This window comes from Loxodonta africana, chromosome 15, assembly GCF_030014295.1.
Source record: "Loxodonta africana isolate mLoxAfr1 chromosome 15, mLoxAfr1.hap2, whole genome shotgun sequence".
In the NCBI taxonomy this organism is placed as follows: domain Eukaryota; kingdom Metazoa; phylum Chordata; class Mammalia; order Proboscidea; family Elephantidae; genus Loxodonta; species Loxodonta africana.
The window spans coordinates 67,051,731-67,055,487 of record NC_087356.1 but is presented as its reverse complement, the minus strand read 5'-3'; the positions used below and the strand labels follow the sequence as shown (position 1 = coordinate 67,055,487).

The window sequence follows — 3,757 nt, the reverse complement described above, 5'->3', positions numbered from 1 at the left end:
ATTAATTGTAGTGAATGATTTTCTGATATAACAGAGAGGTATGACAGGAGAGCATACATGGGTAGTTAAAAGAAAAATCTGAAGGTGAAATGGGAAAGGACCCATATAAAGATAGACAGGCCTTCTCTCATATACTGATCACTTGTTTATAATATCCCTAACTATGGGCAAATACTTAACCACTATGAACCTTAGTTACCTAATACATAAGTATACTACTAATTGTTGTGGTATTCCTTTATAGCGCAGATTGTTAATGTGCCTCAGAAGAAGATCTTGGTGATCTACTACCAGAAAATCAGACATCGAATACACTGTGGAGTAAAGCTCTACTGTGACACACACGGGTCACCATGAGTCAGAATCAACTCCATGGCAACTGTATTTAGCACCTGGTAATATCTGTTTTGCAGAAGAGTTGAGAGCATTAAACACAAGGCATGGAGAGTGATTTGTTACAGTTATTGTTAGGTGCCATTGAGTCAGTTTTCAACTCGTATTGATCTCTTGTAACAGAGTAGAACTACCCCTACAGGGTTTTCTAAGATGTAATTTTTACAGACACAGATTGTCAGGTCTTTCTCCCACAGAGCCACTGGGTAAGTTTGAACTGCCAACCTTTCAGTTAGCAGCTGAGTGCTTAACCATTGCACCAACAGGGCTAAGAACACTCAATATTCTACGTTATCAGACCAGTTTTTTGAATGTTCAGAGACTGGTCAATACTAAGACCCACTCTAACAGCACAGGAAAAAAAAATGATATAATTCCATCTAATATTTATTTGCTTGACCCATAATACAAGGATTCTGGAGTCTTTAACTTCCAACGAAGAGCAAGGACAGGGAAAGAGAACTGGAGATACCTCAGTGATAAGACTTGTATCGGATTCATACTGCATAAATAAACACCAGGCTTGACTCCTTCTCTTCTTCCATAGAATTCCCAGAGGAAAATGACAGCAGGAAATCATTCCACAGTGACTAAGTGCATCCTCACTGGGCTAACAGACAAACCAGAACTCCAGATGTCCCTCCTTCTTTTCTTCCTGGGAACCTACAGGGTCACAGTGGTGGGGAACCTGGGGATGATCACACTGATTGGGCTCAGTTCTTGCCTGCACACCCCCATGTACCATTTCCTCAGCAGTTTGTCCTTCATTGATCTCTGTTATTCCACTGTCATTACCCCCAAAATGCTGGTAGACTTTGCAACAGAGAGGAACACCATCTCCTACCCTGAATGCATGACTCAGCTCTATTTCTTTATTATTTTTATTGTATCAGAATGTCATATGTTGGCTGTGATGGCATATGATCGTTATCTTGCCATCTGTAAGCCATTGCTTTACAATGTCACCATGTCTTATCAGGTCTGCTCCTGGTTGGTAGTTGAGGTATATATGATGGGCTTGATTGATGCCACAGCTCACACAGGTTGCATACTAAGAGTGGTTTTCTGCAAGGCTAAAATAATCAACCATTACTTCTGTGATGTTTTTCCACTATTGGAGCTCTCTTGCTCCAACACTTATATCAATGAAGTGGTAGTTTTGTGCTTCAGTGTATTTAATATTCTTGCTCCCACCTTGACCATCCTTATGTCCTACTTCTTCCTCATTAGAAGCATTCTCCACATCCGCTCCACTGAGGGCAGGTCCAAAGCCTTCAGCACTTGCAGCTCCCACACTTGGCTGTTGCAATCTTCTACGGTTCTGCAGTGTTCATGTACCTGCAGCCATCAAATGTCAGCTCCATGGACCAAGGCAAAGTGCCTTCTGTGTTTTACACCATTATTGCGCCAATGCTGAATCCCCTAAGGAATAAGGATGTCAAAGTTGCCCTAAATAAAATCATTGAGAAAAGACTCTTTTGCACTAACAAAGATTTCTAATTCCCGGACAAAAATTCAGTAAGGAAGGAGTTCAGAGACAGCAACACATATACACAGGTAGTAAGATTATCGCCAACACTTGATTATTTAGAAGAAAAGTCCCAAGGATAAGCTGGATTCATAGCGTCACATGGAGGGCCATCACATGAAGGGCAGTGTCAATTCTAGGAAGTCCCAGAGGTCACCCATAGTAACCCATATTACATCTAGTCATTTTCTTAAACATCTTCAAAGGCCTTCATGTGGGGAGATTATAATTTATATACATGGGATTTGGCATTTTGTTAGATAAGATTTACCTATCATAATTTATAGAGTGATCTGTTTGGTCTGATCCTTTGGTCTTAATAATTTGTATATTTGTCCATGTTTACTAATAACTGTACACATAAACCCTTTTAGAAAAAATTACCTCTAAAATAAATTATTTTTAACCATTCGAAATCTACAAAATTTAATTCCTACTAGTTACTAAGTGCAGAGACCTGTATTAAGAAATATGGGTCCAGATGGTGGATGATAAAACATAATTCCTGCCCACAAGACTATAACTCCATGGTGGAAAAGATTGATAGAATAATCAGGACAGAATATATTACGGTATTTTTACTTTTTTTTTTATGCAGCATTCTTTTCTTCACAGTTTTAGTATTGTGCTACCATCTCCATTTCCCTGAGAATCCTATGTTAATTTTCCCTTATTTCTAAAAGGTTTTTCTTTTCATGAATATTATAGATTCACAGATGTAGATAGAAGTGACATTCTTTGACTATGCATTGAAACTATGTGGATCACATGTTTACAAGCAAAAGTTAAAATAGGAAAATTCTTTTCTGACTAATTACTTGTATCCCTCTCACCCAAAGACTCAATATTTATTCTGGAAAAAAGGAAAAAAATAGCAGAATTATTTTGTAGACAATAATTTTCTGGGGCTCCAACTAAAAATTTGTAGATCTCCCTCCTTATTAGTAAAGAGGAGTTTAAAATAGAAAATGTGACTCAGATGATAGTTTGGGAAGACTTTCAAGTAGTAAATTCCCCCTCTTTCCCTTTACCAACCAAGTTCACATTGGTGCTTTTTAGAATAACAACCAGAAAACTCTTGTCTTTCCTCCTGAGAAGCAATAAGCCAATAACAACAACAAAAACCTGTTGCCTTGGAATTTTCCTGTTAATAACTCTCAGGAGCTCTTGGTGGCATCAGCTCCCACCAGCTCCTCCTGCCAGTTGCCAAGCTCGCACATCTTCTCTTGCAGGTGGTAGCAGCACCTGGATGTGTTTCCCCATCTCTCCCTAAAATGGTTCTTCAGCATCTTAAAGACCAGACATTTCACTTTACTTTTAGAACCACTTCTAGATACAAGTTCCTGACATGTTCGTTCTAATGCTTCTGAGATGCAAAGCCACCAAAATAGTTGCATTGCTGGGACAAGCATGGACATCTCCAACTAACATCATGCTCTTCACTTCGGTTCTGTATAAAGCTATGCCCAGAGGCAGAGCACAGGGCTACTAGGTCTTTTTGGACCAAGCATGAGCACTTACCTCCGGATAAAATGTATTTTTAAAATCATCTGACCAGACTGGCATGCATAAAACCGTGTGTGCTTTCTCATCAGCTTGCCATCAAATAGGAAACATTAATATCCCTATGTGATATCACACTTTACTTCCCACATAAAGTCACAAGTTGGCATGAGAGAGGTGAGGATATTTCCCTTTTGGAAACTAGAAGAAACTTCTTTCCTGGCTTTCTATCTACTTACCAATCAGTCCTTATCTCCATATCTCATATCTTAACCTGCAAAAAAAATCTGTGTATGTACATATATATGCATAATATACACTGCTTGGATATGT

General features: G+C 38.9%; 1 pseudogene; it reads left to right on the top strand.

The window, feature by feature from the left end:
* The first annotated feature begins 861 nt into the window (after positions 1 to 861).
* Positions 862 to 2,819, top strand: LOC100655028 (putative olfactory receptor 8G2; annotated as a pseudogene).
* The last annotated feature ends 938 nt before the right edge of the window (positions 2,820 to 3,757 follow it).